The 21,546-nt window shown below is 45.2% G+C and overlaps 1 protein-coding gene across 2 annotated transcripts in view; it reads right to left on the reverse strand.

The window, feature by feature from the left end:
- TSPAN9 (tetraspanin 9) overlaps window positions 1–19,864 on the reverse strand; it is a 267,952-nt gene extending 248,088 nt beyond the window's left edge. For both annotated transcript variants that reach the window (XM_026652248.2, XM_026652246.2), the window contains exon 1: window positions 19,765–19,864. The gene's annotated coding sequence lies outside the window, so the exon portion shown is untranslated. The remainder of the gene's footprint in view (window positions 1–19,764) is intronic.
- Between the last annotated feature and the right edge of the window lie 1,682 nt (window positions 19,865–21,546).

Raw genomic sequence — 21,546 nt, forward strand, 5'->3', positions numbered from 1 at the left:
GCTACAAAAAAACCTATAACATGCAAATATGCAGCAACTCACAGGGAAGTTTCTCACCTAACTCCAGGCAGTTAGTGGTTGGTTTATACCCTGAAGCATGAGCCTTTATATGCCTGTCACGGGGCAGAGTGGCCCCGCACTGAGACCGCAGGGGTTAACCCTTCTTTCCTAGCAGAGGAAGCCACACCCCGGAAGCTCTGCTGGGCATGCTCCAACTGGAGGACAGGTATAAAAGCCTGCAGAACAGCTCAGTCTGGGCTGACTGCCGGAGGAGAAGGAGGCACGCTGCTAGCTCCTGCAGAGGGAGAGCCTGCGCACCAGGATCTGGAGGTCAGCCAAGCCAAGACACTCCCTGAGACCCTGACGGAGGATGTCACAGGAGGAGAACAGAACGGAGGATCCCCCACAGCAGAGAACCTGGCATTTATGGTAGGAAGTGACCCAGGGGAACTTTAGGGGCAAACGGCATCAGAGCCATATAGTCGCTCGGCGTATTGCGGGTGGATCCCTGCTGAGCGAATGGCAAGGGGAGCTTGCCACTACCAGGGCCCTGGGTCGGGACCCGGTGGAGAGGGTGGGCCCGAGTCCCCCTACCACCTCACCCCCGAACCGTGAGGAATCCTAGAGACTCTGGCTGCTAGGCCGCGCTACCCTGCTGGAGAGGGGGATTGTATGGACTCTGGCCGCTAGGCCGCGCTACCCTACTTGCAAGGGGGTTGGCATGGACTTTGGCCATTAGGCCGCACTGCTCCCATGTGGGCGGGGGGAGCAAGTTGTATGGACTCCGGCTGCTAGGCCGCACTCCCCTGCTTGCGAGGGGGATTGTATGGACTTCGGCCGCTAGGCCGCACTCCCCTGCTTGCGAGGGGGATTGTATAGACTTCGGCCGCTAGGCCGCACTCCCCCCGCTTGCTAGGGGGATTGTATAGACTTCGGCCGCTAGGCCACATTACCCCGCTTATGAGGAGGACTGTATAGACTCCGGCCATTAGGCCACACCGCTCCCATGCGGGGAGAGATTTATATGGACCCTGGCCATTGGGCCACACCACCCGGGTATTTGGGGCAAGGTACATGGACTCCGGCCGATAGACCGCACTACCTCACCGGCCAGGGGTGATTGGGTGAAAGGAGGCCATTAAGCCGCGACTGGCCGCCCACAGAGAGACAGACGCGGGAACGTAAGCGTGGCGAGGCGACGACACCACATCCCACCCCTGCCACAAAGGGGTGGTGCCAGCCCGCCACAATGCCTTATAATTTACTTTATCTTATCTACTGTAACTGTGAATTTTCTCTGTATGTCTAACATTCGCTGATAAACTCTTTCCTCAATATCTTGCAACAGTGAGTTCCACCTGTTAATTATGCACCATGTAAAAAAGAATTCCCTTTCATCCATGTGACATATCTTCCCTTTTAATTTAGTTGAACTGGGTGTCCCCTTGTTCTTGCACTAAGGCAGAGGGAAAACAGGAGTGAACAATTTATTTTCTCTATACTGTTCATTATTTTATATGCCTCTTACCTTCTCTTCTTATTTATTCTTCACTTCTCAAAAACACACAGTCCAACAGGGAGATTTTCAAAGGCTCAGATGGCAGTTAAATGCCTATCTGCCATCTGCCATCTGAGCCTTTGAAAATCTCCCTCCTAATCTTTCTCATTTCTCCTCACACGGACAAGTCTTTTCATCCCCTTCTATCTTTGCTCTATCTTTATTGAGGTGAGCAGATATGAAAATAATATTCAAGATGAGCGCGTGCAGTTGATTTGCACAACAGCATGAGCATGTTTTCAGGATTCACATCTAGCCCTTCCTTAACACAGCCTAACATTTTGTTTGCTTTTTTAGATCACGGTAGGAGAATTTTTTTCCCATTGAGCTGACTACTATGACAAACTAACCGCATCCCATCCTCTCTCAAGCCTTGAGCTACAACCCTCACATCCTTCCTCAGCCTGAACTCTAGCAACCTCTGTTATTGCACATTGCTGTGACTCACAGTTCATTCATCCCAAAATACGCTGGTGCAGCGGCTCTTTGTCTGTAGTTTGCTTTACAAATTTTACACTCAGAGCACCGCCCCACAGCAAATCAAGTGGGTAAGCCGGCCGCTGACACCCTGTTCCTCCCATTGCCAGAACCTGCGAGCTGCACACCTCACAACTTCTGGCAGAACAGATGGCTATACGAGACAAGCTTTTCCTTCCTTTTCCCAACAGCCAAGAAGAAAGGAAGTGGATCTCTCTACATTGTCAGAACCGCAAGGAAAGAGTTTGTTTTCCAGACGCTTACAAGCAAAGGCCAATACCCTTAGGAGATCCCCTTAGGAAGTCCAAGGGCAGCACCCTTAGTATGAAGGCCAGCATCTTAGCCCCACTCCCAATCAGAGTAGGGCACCAAGGATGTGAGGGTAGGGGTGGGTGGAGATCAGCCATGGTCAGCAGCATCTGATGCAGCTTTCAAACCCCGTTGATAAATATACATTTATGTCAGTAGATTAAATTAAGGCAGGTTGCTGTGGCCGGATAAGGGTGTGGAATATATGCCTTATCAGTAGTGACTATCGTACTGCCGTTCAAAGGATCTTCCCCCCTCCCCTTCCCTTCCCAAAGTGTCAGCGACAGATACTGTACAATGTTTAATTATTAAGAACACAGAGGTGGACCAACTTTGCACATACTGGATGAAACTAAAAACATTCTGTGTAATATCTCACTTCAAAGCAACAGTAAAAGAGACACCAGAATTACCATGGGATCCCTTGGTATTTTTTGCAGGAGATAAGATTTGTGACATGGAGGATCAAACATTAAGAGCAAGGACTTTCAAAAGTGCTCCATCTTAGTCTGACTCCACTCCCACTGATGTCAATGGAAGGTTTCTTGCTAACATCATTGGGAGCAGTGTTAGGTCAATGCTCTGAGTGCCTGAAACCCCTCCCCAAGATCCCACTTACTAGTGGCACACAAATGTAGGTCAAAGAGCAATCATCTAAGGAAATCCAAAGGGGGATAAGAGGGGGAAGAAATTAAAGTGACCACAAACCTCATCATCTTCAGGACTCGCCTCTTTGACACAGCTTTCCCATAACACACACACGCTCTTCTCCTCTCAAAATGTGGAGGAAAGGTCAAGATATAAAGAATTCTCACATATCCTACCTGCATCTCAACAGGGGGAGAGAAGTAAAAAAAGCCCTGGTCTTTATGTGAAACATTCAGAGATTTAGGCCTGGTCTACACTACCCCCCCACTTCGGACTAAGGTACGCAAATTCAGCTACGTTAATAACGTAGCTGAATTCGAAGTACCTTAGTCCGAACTTACCGCGGGTCCAGACGCGGCAGGAAGGCTCCCCCGTTGATGCCGCGTACTCCGCTCGCCGAGCTGGAGTACCGGCGTCGACAGCGAGCACTTCCGGGATCGATCCCAGAACATCGGATGCCTGCCGCCGGACCCTACGGTAAGTGTAGACGTACCCTTAGTTTTGTAAGGCACTCCAATACAATAGCGAAGGACAAGATACTAAAACATAGATTAGATTAGGAGAGATCAAGTATTAATGGACAGAAGCAGCCCTTTATTTGGCAAGTTAGTCTAATCATAAAAGTGGGATGACCTCATAATGGAAATAATATATATTAACAGAGATGTATGTTGTAATAATTAGGCCTATAAATTTACAGTTGAACTGCCAATTAGGGTAAGAAGTGAAAGTTCATTAAATGTCACAATAACCTATAACAACAAACATTGGTGGGAAAAAGTGCAAAAGCAAGACAGAAAAACGGAACTAGTACCAACAAAAAGGTCAACTGATATAATTCAAGAACCGTATTAAAATTATGACTGGTAAACAAGAGGAGTAAAGGACTGGAAATCAATAAACCAAAATTCATGTGTTAAAAATCAGGCCTAATTGGTAAACAAAATAACGAAGGGATGGGCTATTCCACCCATCACTCCCTTTTCAGGTCCTTACAGAAAGAGACTTTGAGGAGAAAAAATGGACTACTGGAACAAACTTCACCATCCCACCATCACCTGAGACCCCGGATCTTTGTCATCCTGAGAGATGTCCTGACCAGACCCCAAGAGAGGGGTGTCAAATGACATCGCCACCATCTCCAGCTGAATCCAAACCACCACTTGGGATGTGAGACTTTGTCTCCCTCCCACCCATGTGTCCTTTTCCTTCCCCACCTTGTTTCTTCTCTCTCCTTTTTCCTTCTGTCAAATAAGAGGCTGGCTTAGCCAGCCAAGACTGCATATTTTGCCATACTGCAGGACAAATAAAAGCTATGCCCTCAACAGCCAGATGCTGGTCAGGTCTTGGAGTGACTAATAAGACCTTGTGCTGTGCCTGTGTGTCTTCAGCAGCAAGGAAGCAAGTGAAAGTCAACACCAGACACAAAAAGCTGCATCTCTAGCTGTGCTATTCTTTTCTCTTCCCTTTTGGGACAGCTCAGTGGTTTGAGCATTGGCGTGCTAAATCCAGGGTTGTGAGTTCAATCCTTGAGGGGGCCACTTAGGGATCTGGGGCAAAATCAGTACTTGGTCCTGCTAGTGAAGGCAGGGGGCTGGACTCGATGACCTTTCGGGGTCCCTTCCAGTTCTATGAGATAGGTATATCTCCATATAAATACAACAATTAGGCTCGTGTTCATGATGTCAGAAAATTCCCTAGAAACATAGAATGTAACATTTCAGCGACTGGTTCGGCTACACCAGAGCTGAACATAGCTCAGATGCAAGTGCAGACAAGCACAAGCCATGTTCTGCACTACTTCAGCAAGCAGTGCTTAACCACTGTTAGCTGAGCTGATGCCAAACAGTTTGCCACTATGCTTACAGCCAACCCGTGTTCAGCAAGTGCAAGTGACTACCAAAGCAGTGTTGTTTGTTTAAATCACGGGCTCTTTGATTTACTCATGGAAGTACAACTAGGAGGACCCCTGGATGAAATTAAGAAGGGAAAAACTTAGGCTTCCTGAGAATGAGATGTATTAGGCTGTGGAATAATCTCCCAAGGCTGTGGAATAATCTCCCAAGGGGAGTGGTAGAAGCCTCATCACTTGGGATTTTCAAAACTAGACAAGACATTGGAGAATGTGCTGCAGAGAACATCTCTCTCTGAGGAGAACAATCCAACACTGACTCCAGACAGATGGGAGTAAGATCCAATTGGTCTTTTCTATCTTTAGTTTCTGACTGATCCCGGAGGATCTGACATTACTCAGCACATTTAAGAAGGTGCTGAAATCTCTCCCAGCCGAGAGGCCCATTCCAGAGTTGTGCCATGGACAATAGTCCGACATCCAATAAATATCAGAGCAATAGCTATTGGCTGGTGTACACAGCTCTCCTTGTCTGACCTGGGGAACAGACATATATCAGCCCCAAACCGTTGGTGAAAAAGAAAAAGAAAACCATTAATGGAATCCCCTTCATTCCCAGCAATACAAGTAGTTGTTTTTGTTAAGTAAAACATTCATCAGTGGATAGGTTGCAAAGCTGACCTGCCCAAAACCTCAACAGACATGTAGGAAAGTTGTTCCTGCTCTAGAACAGAGTGACTGCTTGCTACACAGCCATGGGTTTCAAGAAAACATGAACTTTGTGGTATTGTGCACAATGAGGAGGAAGGGAGGTAATTCATACAAGCAGATGGAGCTGAAGAGCTAATGTAGGGAAAGAGGGCTGGAGCAAGAGATTACATGGTCAGCCATGATCCATAACAGTAGAGGACCTGCAGAACCTAGAAGGTGTGGATGTTTTCTCTTACATGGGGCCCAATGCTTGATAACATCTTTCTCCTGAAAGCCAGAGGGCACATCACCATACTTAGACATGTACAAAAAGTCATATGCTTCTTCCCGCTACTCAAAATCATGTCCCAAGGGCAAATGAAGTTGTTTTTGTTTTAAATGGACGTCTTGAACTAACGCCATCAGGGTCAGTCAAGCAGCTACTTAAACCCTGACTAAAGGGCAGCAGACTATTGCTGTGGTATTTTAGGCATGAAGCATGGAATGCGTGCATTTTATAAGTAAAAACTAATAAATCCTGCATCCCTCTCAACATACGGGCCTCCAAAGAGAAAAGAGACTGTGGTCTAGTAGTTCAAGCAGAGGGAACTGGCAGCCAACTTCCCCAGCTAACTTCTGTGGGATGCTGGGCAAGTCACTTAACCTCTTTGTGCCTCCATTTCCTAACATTAAAATGAGGGTGCTGACACCTCACTTAATCAGTGGCTTCAAATACTCAGATATTTTACTCAGGAGAAAAATATCATTTGCTGAGTGCTGATGCTGGCAAAAGAACTCTGAGATCCTTGCATCAAAAATATAAGCGCAAAGTAGCATTTTTAGCAACATTTTTAAAAATCCACTTGTTTTTAAAGCCAACTGTATTTATTATAAAGAAACCAGCTAGTCTGGTTTCCCTTTTGTGGTTGAATGTGAAAGTGCTGGAGAAAATACCAAAACTGGCGAACAGTAGCCTTATTGTAAAAGGGTGCCGGCCCTTTAAGCTTAGGGATGATCCAGCTCTTCTATCCTAGAACCTCAGCTCTTTAAAAAGGGACTGATGGGGGGGATGTAGTCTGGCAGAGGGAGGGAAGGGTAACAGGACGAAGCTGAGAGACTGAGCAACAGGCCCTGCCTTGCTAAGAGCCACCTGCATGGGGTAGGTGCTACTTGTGGGTCTCTCCACAGAGGAAACTGGATGTTGGAGCACCACAGGAGGCACCACCCTTACTAGGGAGGGTGACAGCTGAACCAAGTTTATGGGGAAGGTGGAGAGATTTTAGGATTAGAATAATCTGGTTAGAAGGAGCCATAAGGGAAACAGGCTCAGGATGGGTGGGTCTCTTATATGATTGTTGGGAGAGATGTTGTGGTGTTATTAAACCTGCCCCCAGGAGGAATGGTGCTGTTTGAGACTTATTAAACCATGCTGAGGTGGTTTGGAAATTCCAGAGTGTAATTAAACCCAAACCATGGCTAGAGAAGGGGAAACTGAGCCATGGCCCAAACAGAGATATGCCAACTCTGTGATGCTCACTTTCCATAATTAATGAGGATTTCACGTGCTTCCTCCAGTAAAAATCATGCACAGGATGATGTTTAAGAATGATTATTCCTTTGTGTCAGAATATTTCCCTGCTCTCTGTGGAAACTGCACAAGAAAGGTTTGTTTATTAAATGGAAACAAACTGCTATTGGATTTCCCCATTAACCCTGCTCCCCCACCCCTTCATTTTATTGTATTTCTATTCTTGAGGACAGAGCAAAACTGGAAAAGAGTTCTCTCTACCAATTTTATTTTCTAGTTGACAAATCGTAAGTTTTTGTTTCCCCTATTCTCTTTCAGTTATAGTTAGTTTTAGTTGATTTTCAGACAAAAGGGCTTTTTATTTGACAGCGCAGAGACGTGTTTCAATGTTAAATTTTTAGAAAAAAAGTGGTGAATTTTTGAACCAAAGCAATTATTTCAAATACAACTCAGATTTTGCAGTGGGTTGGGAAGAGCCAAGTTAGATGACAGAATGATCACTGTCTCTTGATCTTATCTACAAGGACCAGACACTTAGGGTCAGCATCAAATTCACTAAGAACTCCTCCCACTCACGTTTCCTAGTAAAGACAAGTGCTCTGTGAATGCATATCTTTAAACATTCCTCCAGCAATGTCTGTAATTCAAACCTTGCTGCATTGTGCTAGTGCAGAAGCAGAAAGTGAAAGCACACTGTTCTGTTTTCACTCCTTACACTTTGCAGTGGGGTAACAATTTCACTAAGCTCTCTCTCTCTCTCTCTCAGTTCTCATAATTAAAGATACTAGTAGTGTCACAGGTAGGGGTATCTATTTTTAAATGTTCAGTATCAATAAACTGATAGTGTCCCTTTCATTTAGAGACTTTAATTTGTTAAATAATCATGCATAGCAACATTCAATTTCAGTAACCCCTTTGTTATGTCACATATCTGACCCCTCTGCACAGGTAGTGTAAAGTGCCACCCAGCATACTGACATATTGTACATAGGGTTAGATATTTACTGCTGCATTCTAGGTTAGGGGTTTTCATCCTGCCCTTCCCATATTGTTAAATGGGAAGGCGGCCCTGAGGAGGAATGATGTGGTATGGAAAAGTTTGAAACGCACTGTTCTCAGACAATGAGTTTAAATCCAGCATGCCATCAAAAATCCCATTCTTACCATGATTTCCCACCCTCCTTCACCTGAACTGTTGTCCTGTGTCTTCCCCACCTCACAGTTTCTTAAGGCAGGGGATTTGGTAAAATGGGGACAACACCCTGGTGAGAAACTCAGCCTCTCTGTCATTGTCAACTGCTGGCTAGGGGGCAATGTGCTGGGATTTCTGTCAGAGTGCTGTTCCTTTACCCTGCCCGTGTCAGGGCTCCATCTTTCCCATGAGTCACTGGCTGCCTACTAGGTGTCGAATACATTTGAAGTTCCACATTCTAGGCTGCTATAGCTGCTGGAAGAAAAAAGGAACTCAGACTCTTTCCACCCCATCCCCCAGAACTTCCTAGCTGTTGAAAAGAAGAGGCGGGGGGGAGGGCAAAGAGGGTGTCTATTAATCCATCCCTCCTCCAGCTTGTTTTTTGGGTTCTCTTTGCTCCATATGAATAACTGCAGTGCCGGCTTCTACTGCTACTTAAAGCTTTCCAAGCAATAGCAGCACCACTACCATGAAACTGACATGATTCTTGACAGTTCCACTGCTTGATTTCAAAAGAGCTAACTTTAAAAAATTAAGGGAATTAGTTAGGGAAGTGGACTGCACTGAAGAACTCAAGGATCTGAATGTGGAGGAAACTTGGAAGTACTTTAAGTCACAGTTGCAGACGCTATCTGAAGCCTGCATCCCAAGCAAGGGGGGGGAAATTCACAAGCCAGGGTTACAGACCAATCTGGATGACCAAGCATCTCAAACATGTGATTAAGAGAAAGCAGAAAGCCTATAATGATTAGAAGATGGGATGGATCTGCAAGGAAAGCGTCCTCTTGGAGGTCAGAAAGTGTAGGGATAAAGTGAGAACTACCAGAAGTCAGAATTGGACTTTGTAAAGGGAATTTAAATGAATAGTAAAAGATTCTTTCACCGTGTAAATAAAAAGAAAACAAGGAAAGAAGAGGGACCGCTAAGCACTGAGGATGGGGTGGAGATTAAAGATCATCTAGATATGGCCCAACACCTACACAAATATTTTGCCTCAGCTTTTAATGAGGCTAATGGGAATGAGGATACAGAGATAGAAATTACCACATCTGAGGTGGAAGTCAAACTCAAACAGCTTGATGAAACTAAATCAGTAGGCCCAGACAATCTCCATCCTAGAATATTAATGAAACTGGCATAGGAAATTGCAAGCCCAATAGCAAGGATTTTTAATTAATCTATAAACTCAGGGGTTGTACCCTATGACTGGAGAATTGCTAATATAATTCCTGTTTTTAAGAAAGGGGGGGGAAGTGAACTGGGAAACTAAAGACCTGTTAGTTTGACCTCAATTGTATGCGAGGTCCTGGAACAAATTTTGAAGGAGAAAGTAGTTAAGGACATAGAGGTGAATAGTAATTGGGATAAAATAGAACATGGCTTTACAAAAGGTAGAACGCGCCATAGCAAGCTGATCTCCTCCTTTGAGAAGATAACTGATTATTTAGACAATGGATTTCAGTAAGGCATTTGATACAGTTCCACATGAGGAATTATTAGTTAAATTGGAGAAGATGGGGATTAATATGAGAACTGAAAGGTGGATAAGGAACTGATTAAAGGGGAGACGACAGTCAGGCTGGAGGGAGGTTACCAGTAGAGTTCCTCAGGGACCAGTCTTGGGACCAATCTCATTTAACATTTTTATTACTGACCTTGGTGCAAAAAGTGGGAGTGTGCTAATAAAACGCGTAGATGACACAAAGTTGGGAGATATTGCTAATACAGAGAAGGACTGGAATATCATACTAGAAGATGTGGATGATCTTGTAAACTGAAGTAATAGAAATGAGATGAAATTTAATAGTGCAAAGTCATGCATTTAGGGACTAACAACAATAATTTTTGCTCTAAGCTGGAGATTTACCAGTTGGAAGCGACAGAGCAGGAAAAAGACCTGAGTGTATTGGTTGATCACAAAATGACTATGAGACGTCAAAGTGATGCGGCTGTGAAAAACACTAATGCAGTCCTAGGATGCATCAGGCAAGGTATTTCCAGTAGAGACAGGGAAGTGTTAGTGCCATTATACAAGGGCACTGGTGAGATCTCATCTGGAATAATGTGTGCAATTCTGGTCTTCATGTTTCAGAAAGACAAGTTCAAACTGGAACAAGTGCAGAGAAGGGCTACTAGGATGATCCAAGGAATGGAAAACCTACCTTATGAGAGGAGACTCAAAGAGTTTAGCTTGTTTAGCCTAACCAAAAGAAGTCTGAAGGCAGATATGATTGCTCTATATAAATGCATCAGAGGGATAACTACCAGGGAGGGAGAGGAGTTATTTAAATTAAGGACAGTATTGACACAAGAACAAATGGATATAAACTGGCCATCAACAAGTTTAGGCTCCAAATTAAAGGTTTCTAACCATCAGATGAGTGAAGTTCTGGAACAGCCTTCCAAGGGAAGCAGTGGGGACAAAAAACCTAACTGGCTTTAAGACCTGAGCTTAATAAATTTAGGGAGGGGATGATATGACAGGACTGCCTATGATGGCATGTGGCCCATCGGCGACTGCCAGTAGCAAAAATCCCCAACAGCTGGCGACAGGACACTAGAGGAGGCGGGCTCTGAGTTACTACAGAGAATTCTTTCCCAGGTGTCTGGCTGGTGGGTCTTGTCCACATGCTCAGGATCTAACTGATCATCATATTTGAGGTCAGGAAGGAATTTTCACCGGGGTCAGACTGGCAGAGACCCTGGGGGATTTTCGCCTTCCTCTGCAGCATGGGGCACGGTCACTTGCAGGTTTAAACTAGTGTGGATTTTATGTAACTTGGAAGTCTTTAAACCAGTGGTTCTCAACCTGTGACCCAATCAGCACACAGCCGTGGCCCATGTCACATCCTCAGGGCCATACAAGTAGTATGTGTATTGTGTGGATGTGGCCCACATAACACATAGGGTCCTGCATATGCAGCCCATAATGGTAAATAGGTTGTGAACCATTGCTTTAAGCCATGATTTGAGGACTTCAGTACCCCAGCCAGAGGTTAGGGGTCTATTGCAGAAGTGGGTGGCGAAGTTCTGTGGCCTGCAACGTGCAGGTCAGACTAGATGACCACGATGGTCCCTTCTGACCTTAAAGTCTGAGTCTATGTCCACATTTCTGGTAATAGTCCACCAGTTTTCTTAATTCCACACCAGGGCTGCTTGGCAAAGCTTGGGGAGGCAGTGGAGGCACAGGAGCTGCATGTGGGCAGACTTAGCAATAAGATACCGCATCAGTTTAAACTATTCATATTTGGAAGGTTATCTTTGCTATCCTACAGGCTAGAAATTTGGTTTTATTTTAAATGCAAGCTTATTCTGAATAATTTGCTAGTGACGTTCCCCTCACTCATCAAGAGAAGTATCCCAACTGGCTGACAGAATTTTTCCAAAGTGCTCTCAAATACATATAAATACCCTGCATGTTGTCCTTGACTCAATAAGGAAATGAACATGCTAGATATTATTAGCACACAGTTTCCAAACCTTCATAACTTCAGTTACAGTATATCAAATCCCAGTTTCTTCAAATAGGGCAAAACAATTGTTCCTCACTCACATGGAGTTACATTTTCAATATGAAGTATGAAATGAAGCTGGCTTTGAGATAAGTGAATGCCAAGAAAAGTGTACAATTGTTTCAAATGTAAAACAAGTCAAACCACAGCCATCCTTGTTCCAAATTAAAGTATGAAAAGCTTCTGATGAAAATGGTGAGAGTTATAAACAAAACAGGCACTCTCCATTACCCTCCCCGTTTTTAAAGGTTAAAAAAAAAGTCATCCCAAAAAACCTCTTTGCCTGTGTTTAACACCAATTTAGGGTGATCCTGCAAACAATTGAAATTTCACTCAGTATAAACCAGTAGCCAGAGCAGATAATGGAGTACAGGGATAGAGTACTCCTACAGAAAATCCTTTTTAATGAACCAGCAGCTACATTCTCCACTATATATAATTTTCCAGGTGGTCTTAAGGTGTAGGCCCTCTCCAGAACAAAATAGAAGTCCAACCTGGCTGTGGGAAAGGCACTAGTAAGCACATATACAAATAGTGTTCATTGCCATGAACAGTCCCATGAAAGAGACAATGTTCAGTATTAAATTTCAAAGGACCGGGCGCTTGGGTTATTAGAAGTCAGAGAATTTTAAGGATAGTCTACACACACTTTGTATACCACTTTAAATATATTGGTTTAGATTAGAAACAGACTGTTAAAGTAGTACAACCCTCTAGGGTGAATGCAGTTATACCTGTTTAAAGGTGCTTCTGCTGAATATAGCTCATCAGGGGAATAAACTAGGTCAGCATAAGAACCTTTATAGTGATAAATCTGCACCCACACCAGGGGACTTAACTGCTTTAACAATATCAGTATAAAAATCACACACACACACACACCAATTGACACAGTTAAATTAGTACAAAAAACTGCGTGGGCAGGTCTTAGAAATGCAATTTACTTTTCAATATTTAATGCTCTTGATTTCCTTTTTGTATTTTTCTCAGCACGGACAATGAAAGCAGACTCCCCAGCTATTAGTCACTTCCACCTTCAGAATTACCAGACATCAATCCAGTGCTGTAAGCTTTCAGTTACAAATGCTTCAGGGAAACCCTTTACATCCAAAGGAAAAAAATCCTTTCAAAGGAATTTAAAATATATCATGCAAACATTCCTATTGTGGTTCTTAAAAACAAAGCGACAGTCCTTTTAACTGACACTATTGCTGCAATGTTATCATCGTAAGGTATATCAGATGCTTTTACACAGATAACTGAACAGAAATATTAAGCTTAATGCCTTTTTTTTTCCTTTTAAAGAATCACAGGAGTTAATCATCTTGTTCATCTCTTAGTCTGTTCCATCTCTTTGGGGCCAATGCAGGATCGTTCCAGTATATGTTCTAGTGTTTCTCTATCTAGCTTTCAGAGTCCTGAACAATGGGGCTACTAACCTTCCCTTGGGAGACCAGATGACAGCCTACTACATCTCACCGTCAGGACGTTTTTTCTGATGTTCAGGCTAAATTTTCTCAATATCTTTCTCTTGATCTTAGTTATCAAACCCACGTATCTCACTAAATAATTCCTCTGCCTCCTGGTTACACCCTTCACATACTTCATCCAGCAAAGAGTGATCTTTCCATTGCTACTGTTGCAAAGTTTCTTCAATTTAGAGTCACATTTAGGGGACCTAAGGCAGAAGTATTACGCATAGGCACAATGTCACTAAAAGTTTACACGTTGTAAAACAAATATTTCGGATATTGAACATAGCACCTTAGATGTAACAGAATTTTAAAATCCAGTTCACTTGTCACCATCTATGCCCAATGTTTGCTTTCTGCATTTCCTTCAGATTAGAGAAAAAGTCAGTGGAATCCGTTTCAGTTTGTTTATAGATAGGCGAGTTCTGCCTGGGTTCACGTGTCTGCCTGCGTGCATCTTACAGCAGGGACTAGAGTCTGACTAAGTCACCAAGATCTATTCCTCAAGATTTTTTATTGATGGGCTCAAGTGTTTGGAACATCAGAAAATGTTGTTTAACATAGCCCAAAAACCAGTTGTGACACATGGCCAGAAAGGGTTAAGAATCCTGCAGGATAAATGACCCAAATTCAACCTTTAGGGACATATTGGTAGATAATGTTTGTGGTTTTGTGTGTTGTCAGAGGTTGACAATGTAATCAAACAGTTCCTGTCTATGCTGTATTCTGCTAATTCAGAGATCAAAAGGAGATCTTAAAATTTAAATGAATTGTAAATATAGTGATATCACTGTATTGATCTCTCTTTGAAATGTATAGCAAATCACCTGTGAATGGTGGAAAACAGGCAATTGCCTTATGTTAATCTGTGTAGTTAATTACCACTGATGCTTAGGAAATAGGTCTACTTCAAAGGATGATTGCCTGTTGTTCGCCTAAGGACTTTGTGCTGTCAAGAGAAGAAGGTCTCTTGGGTGCTGATCCTTTTTATCTCCGATCAGCCTGATGCTTTATACAGGGGAAGCTTGAGATCTCCCGACCCACCTGGGTCACCCCGGACATAAACATTGGACTGTGGACTAATTCTGAAAGAACTCTTTGCAGCTACAAAGCTCACCATCTCTACTATGAAACTGATCTCAGAACTCTACTCATGTCTGTATGTATACTGATCTTTTAACCAATACACATACTCTTTTTAAATAAATTTTAGTTTAGTTAATAAGAATCAGCTGTAAACGTGTATTTAGGTAAAATCTTAAATATTCATTAACTTGGGAGGTAATGTGTCTGATCTTTTAGGATTGGTAGAACTTTCTTATATGATGAATAAGATTTTCAGTAATCATCATATTTGACTTGGGTGTCTGGAAGGAAGCCCAAGGCTGGCTTGCTATAAGGGAACTGCGTTTTGGTTTTTGTGCAACCAGTAAGGTAGTGTAGAAGCTGTTTTGCGCTGGCTTGGTAAATTTAAGTATTGGAATATCCACCAGCTTTGGGGATTGTCTGCCCCATTCTTTGCAGTTTGCCCTGAGTAACCCTCAGTGTGGCTCACCTGGAACCATGGTCACACATGTATTCTCTAAACTTTGGGTTGCTTTCAGACCAATTCCTACCAGATGCAGAGCCAAATCTTCCAAAGTAGCACCCAGACAGACACTCTATGACAGGAGTAGTCAATAGGCGGACTGTGGACCAAATCTGAACCGCCAGACACTTTTGAACGGCCCCCAAAATCTTTTTATTTACTTATTTTTTTTGTTATTTTCCTGGCGTCTGGACCTTGGCTAAACTTTGACCAAGAAATTTGGACCTTGACAAAAAAACAATTGACTACCCCTCCTCTATGACCTTCCCATAAACACCTGTGCCAGGAGAAGGAGTTGATGAGCTAGAATTAACCCTCTGTTCAACGGAGACCAGAGTGCCCTGCCTTATTGCGCACATGCTGCAGAAAATGTGTCTCAGAAGTACAGCAAGATGACCAAGTGCAGTTTTAAAGTTTCTCCTGGTATGACAGTCCTCCACTAAGGAACACTGATCGGATTATAAAGTAGCATGAAGATTTTATTCTGAGAGAACAGGAAAATCCAGTGGGAGAACTAGAGAGGGACTTGGACAGAAGGTTTCAGCACACAGTCTGCTGGGGAGTGCAAATGAGAGTGAGGAGTTGACTGCCCCTTCCTGCGCCAAGAACCCATACCTGTACTTTTTCATCCAGTAGTGTTAGAAGAGAAACATCTCAAACAAAGGAACAAGTCTGTATTTCTTCCAACTGCCCATTTTAGTTCTTATAAAACTGAAGTTGGAACACTCCTCACAGTGGGTTCTAGGGAGAAAGCTGGGATGTGCTGAAGGAAGGATGGGACAATTCCCCCTTCTCTGATGCAGTCATCCTTATGGATGCTGCTAAACCCGCCCTTCCTGAGATTACTTGTTCTGAAGGCTCAAAAAATTGTTTGAAGAGGTAAACTTTCACCTTTGGAATGGACTAGGTTGCTCATAATGACATGTATTAAACAAAAATTCACAGCAGATATTCCCCCCAGCACCAAGGTCTTCACCTCTACCACCACCCACTTCAAGAACTAAACACCATATTGTACTGTCTATATGCTCTGTACTGAAGTGTTGAGGAACAGAATATAAACACCTCCAGAAAAGGCACTTAAGCTAAGTTTCCTTGCCCCGTGTTGCTGCTTCCTACATTGGATCTGGCTAAAAGAAGTCAGTTTGTTCAAATGCAAAAACAAATGAATAGATTCCTCAGTCTCTCACCTCTCTCAGCCAGCATATGCACTCTGCTAACTCAGGATTTATCACAAGTGGAGACATTTTTGTGAAATCCTCTTAACAACAATATTAGCACCATATCAATAAACTGAAGTACCAGCCCTTGTGTCTTAGTTATAACACTCAAAACCACTATCACCCACCCCACACTTGGTTTTGGTTGATCTGACAAGTACCTCTGTTCTTTTCACAGAACAATAAATCTGAGGACATTCTTGCAATACAAAAAATTAATGGGACACTTAACTTAAACTAGCCCAACTGTGAAACTAGACAAATATGAGATTTTGTAAGACCCAAGTGAGACAGAAAGGTTTCTACAATTGTTTTTATACAAGCAATCCCTTGCAGTGCAGGCCTCCTAGACTCCATAGCAAGGCCCAGGAGCTATACTCTAAGGCCAGGACCCTAGATTCTGTGGTGCTCCGGTGGAAACTCTGCTGCAGCTTCACATAAATTTTAAAATGGAGGTTTTTAGTGAATTAAATATGAAATTGAATCATACAATCAGTGCAGCAGTTTCAGTGCTGTTTTCATAGATTCACAGATTCCTAGGCCAAAAGGGACCAATGTGATCAGGTAGTCTGACCTCCTGCGTAACACAGGCCATAGAACTTCCCCAAAATAATTCCTTACGAGATATGCTGTTCCCCCACTTCCTTTTTCCAATGTGCTGCCGATTTTTTTTTTTAAATTGATAATGCATAACTGCATCACAGTTGTCATGGGGAGACCGAAGGATTTGGAAACTAGGCAGAGATAACTTCACTTCTGGCACCAAGGGGGACAGTGTAGGAAATTGTGGGATAAACACATTCGCTGGGTATTTCTGCTACAATAATCAACAGTGAACTATGTTGATGTTGACTGTAGGTTTCAGAATTAACACCTCACAAAGATGAATGGGACATTTAACACTTCTGAGCTATTGTTTCAAGTTCTCTGAATCAGGCAGATGCTGCGGTGCTGCTTACATTCTGTTCATGTTTATAAGGTTTTCTTTGCAACCATAAGGGCTAGAAATAGTTTGCTTAAAAGGAAGCGTGGCTACTGGAACACCAATCTACAGCAAGGGTTGAATTTGCTGTGAATACCCTAGTCCCACGCCACAAACTCTGCCTATACTGTTGCAACCCAAACACTGCAGCACTGAGACTGCAAAAGTGAAAGCATCTATAAGCAGAAGCTAACATGACAATTAATTTGCAATATTGAAGCTAAGAAATATGCAAAAAGGAAACGAAGCATAAAACCATGACAAGTACATTAAATTTTTTAAATTCTTTCTCTTTTAATAATCTGTAGTGCTATTAGCAGCACAGGTAATGAAATGTCTGTTTAAAACATTTTTTAAGTTGACATGAATCACTTTAATTTATTTTAAAAGTCTTGAGAATTGTAAATTTGTCCTTGTGATCCATACCTAAAGAGCTTGTTTGTATCCTCCTCTTTGGCAATAATTACCCAATATCATTGCAGAGAAGGGCCTCAAAAGGTTCAATATAGCAACTAAACATAAAAAAACAACAACAGCTTGCATTTACATAAAACAGAGGTGGGCAAACTACGGCCCACAGGCCACATCCGGCCCGGCCCCTGAGCTCCTGGCCCGGGAGGCTAGCCCCCCGGCCCCTCCCCTGCTGTTCCCCTTCCCCCACAGCCTCAGCTCACTGTGCCGCCGGCGCAATGCTCTGGGCGGCGGGGCTGCAAACTCCTGCCGGGCAGCGCAGCTGCAGAGCCACAGCCTGACCCAGTGCTGCACAGTGGCATAGCTGGCTCCAGCTGGGCGGCACAACTGCCTGTCCTGGTGCTCTGGGCGGCACAGCTGTAGCGCCGTCAGCCAGCAGTGCTCCAGGCAGCGCGGTAAGGGGGAAGGGGGGGTTGGCTAGAGGGCAGGTGAGTTTGGGGTGGTGGTCAGGGGGCAGGGGTGTGGATAGGGGTCAGGGTGGTCAGAGGGCGGGGAACAGAGGGGTTGAATGGGGGCAGGGGTCCCAGGGGGGCAGTCAGGGCAGGGGTTGCGGGGGCAGTCAGGGGACAGGGAGCGGGGGGGGTGGATGGGGCAGAGGTCCCAGGAGGCCATTAGGGGACAGGAAACGGGGGGTTGGATGGAGCAGGAGTTCCGGGGGGGGGGGGGGGAGGGGGGGCTGGGGATGGGCCATGCCTGACTGTTTGGGGAGGCACAGCCTCCCCTAACTGGCCCTCCATACAATTTTGGAAACCCGATGTGGCCCTCAGGCCAAAAAGTTTGCCCACCCTGACATAAAACCTTCCATCAAAGAAGGCTTTACCAACAGTAATTGTGAAGGTAAGGATTAGGTGTAGGCAGAGAGGGAGCTAGTGGCATGATTTTTCACAGTTGCTCTGCATCCATACTCCTTGTTGAAGTAGGTGGCAGCTGTGAGCACTCAGTATCTTTCCAAATCAAGCCATAAGTGATTGACCTAAAGTCACACAGGAAGTCCAGGGCAAAGTTAGGGAGAGAACTTGGATGTTCTGACTCCAAGTCCTGAGCTTCATAGAAATACCTTCTTATGACTATACACAACAGCATTAATAAAAGGGGCTAAGTAACCCAACTGCAATTGTAGCCCACAAATATACCTCCCCCCCACGTGCCATCCTTATCCCACTGTACCCCATTTTCTATGCACATCCCCAATACATCCGACTCCCTTAGGAGCTGACTGCCTTCCAACAGCTCCCATGCCCCAGCAGGAGCTGAGTTAACAGCAAGTTTCCCCAAATTCAACAAGAAATGTTTCTTAACATTTCCTCTGAGTGTGAGGGGAAAATGGGAGCAAACATTAAATAAACCCAGAAGAAAGCCAAGAACAGTTAGTATGATGGTCAGGCCAGCCCTCTTCTGCAGTATTCTCTCTCCAGCTGCACGCTATTTCCCACAAGAGCTACTGCATGACAGGGGAACCCCTGATTCTAACTCACTGCGTGCCACCCCCTGAATCTAACCTGTACTACAGGAGCTCCTCTGCTTTCCGCATCCACCCCAGCACTCTGCTCCCTAGATCAGATCTGTGCCTGAGCATCACAGAAGTTCCTCATCTCTCCTTGTGCTGCAGTAATACAGGAGCATTGTGGGGAGAGAGAGCAGACCCCCTCCCACAGAGGCTGAGTGCATAAGTAGTAAGGGGTTTCGCTTCAAACATGCTTATTTTCAGGGCAAGGGGAATTAAAAATGCATAAAATTATCATCATGAGAGTTTATAGACCAGCCCAAGCACTTCAATCCCTGGCCCACAGGGGCCCCAGCACACACAGCCATTGTTGGGCTGGTCCCTTCTCTTTTTGCCACTAACTTTTCTATCTCTGGGGGAATCAGACACACACCAGCATGGAAAAAATAAGAGGCTGTTTTGTCCACATGGTACAGAGGGGCAATCAGCCCCTACCCACCTCACCCCGCAATGCAGCTCTTATCCCCCTTCACAACACTCCTAGGCTCTCCCCTATTGCACCCCGCTCTCCTGGGATCTCCCAGCACCTTCCCTGCCATCCACGCCCCTTGTATCCCCCTTGCACCACCCTATCCACTGCATCCGCTTCTGCCCTGCACCCCCTTGCTTAACCCTGCCCCCAACTCGCCCACTGAACACCCCCCTTCCCCGCATCCTCTCTGGGTCTCCCCCTTGTTTTCCACTCCCCAACTTCTCAGGCCAGAAAGTGCCCACAACTTTCCCAGGCGCTCCCCACCCTGCAGCGCCAGCGTTGGACTCACCGGGTCCCGGGGGGAAGCTGGGCCGGGTCCTGGGGGAGCTGGGATCGCACCGCGGGACGCGGCTCTGGGCTCCGGCGGCTGCCAGCGGAAACAGGAGGAGGGGCCGGGGCTGCGGAGCGGGGAGGAGCTGGGGGGCGCTGCTGCTCGGGAGGAGGCGCCGGCTGCGGCCCCGCGGAGAGGGAAGCCGCGCTGTGCCTGGGGGGTGGCGAGCAGCGTGTCCCGTGCCCCTCCCGGGGGCGGGCTGGGGGATCTTTGCTCCCACGGGGAGCGGGGCGATCTCGGCGGGCCGGGGCAGGGCGTTCCCCGCGGGTGCAGACGGGCAGGGAGCTGCGAGCGCCGGCCCCGCAGAGGGGCCTGAGCATGTGAGCGCTTAACCCCGAGGGGCCGGGCTCGCTGCTGCCTGGCGCTAGGGGCCGGCCTGAGTCTGGAGCCGGGCACGGCGCGCGCAGCGGGCTCCGACCACCTCGCCTGTCCCAGGATCGGCGCCTCACCCTGGGCCCCCTTAACCTCCAGAAAGGGACTGGAGCTTGCCAAGGCCCCTCAGCCACGTCCTTCCCTTGCCCCTGCTGCAGGGCTTTGGGCTGGCCATCTCCCCCCAGAGCTCGCTTGCTGGGGAAAGGTTTCATCACGGCTGCCAGCTGGAGCCTCCTTCACACCAATCCCACCTTATCAACCCTCAGGCTGCCCTATTTCTTACATCCCAGAGACCTGGTGGGATAATATGCATGATTGGAATGTTGGTATAGAAGGGTACAGCTTGCTCAGGAAGGACGGGCCGGAAAAAGATGGAGAAGGTGTTGCTTTATATATTAAAAATGTATACACTTGTACTGAGGTTGAGATAGAAATAGGAGACACACTTGTTGAAAGCCTCTGGGTAAGGATAAAAGGCATAAAAAACAAGGGTGATGTCATACTACAGACCACCTAACCAGGAAGAAGAGGTGGATGAGGCTTTTTTTAAACAGCTAACAAAATCATCCAAAGCAGGGGACTTGGTGATGGGGGACTTCAACTACTCAGACATCTATTGCGAAAAATCACACAGCAGGGCACAAATTATCCAATAAGTTCTTGGAATGTATTGGAGACCATTTTTTATTTCAGAAGGTGGAGAAAATTACTAGGGGAGAGATTTGATTTTGACAAATAGTGAGGAACTGGTTGAGAATGTGAAAGTGGAATGCAGCTTGGGTGAAAGTGATCATGAAATGATAGAGTTCATGATTCTAAGGAATGGTAGGAGGGAGAAGAGCAAAATAAAGACAATGGATGTCAAGAAGGCAGAGTTTAGCAAACTCATGGAGTTGGTAGGTAAGATCCCATGGGAAGCAGTCTAAGGGAAAAAACAATTGACGACAGTTGGCAGTTTTTCAAAGAGATATTATTAAGGGCACAAGAGCAAACTATCCCACTGTGTAGAAAAGATAGGAAGTATGGCTTAACCAGGAGATCTTCAATGATATAAAAATCCAAAAAGAGTCCTACAAAAACTGGAAACTAGGTCAAATTACAAAGGATGAATATAAAGAAATAACACAAGTATGTAGGGACAAAATTAGAAAGGCCAAGGCACAAAAATGAGATCAAACTAGCTAGAGACATAAAGGGGAACAATAAAACATTCTACAAATACATTAGAAGCAAGAGAAAGACCAAGGACAGGGTAGGCCCGTTATTCAATGAGGGAAGAAAAACAATAACAGAAAATGTGGAAATGGCAGAGGTGCTTAATGACTTCTTTGTTTCGGTTTTCACCAAGAAGGTTGGTGGTGATTGGAC

The sequence above is a fragment of the Terrapene carolina genome, unplaced genomic scaffold (genome assembly GCF_002925995.2).
Source record: "Terrapene carolina triunguis isolate 2854851 unplaced genomic scaffold, T_m_triunguis-2.0 Scaffold112, whole genome shotgun sequence".
In the NCBI taxonomy this organism is placed as follows: domain Eukaryota; kingdom Metazoa; phylum Chordata; order Testudines; family Emydidae; genus Terrapene; species Terrapene triunguis.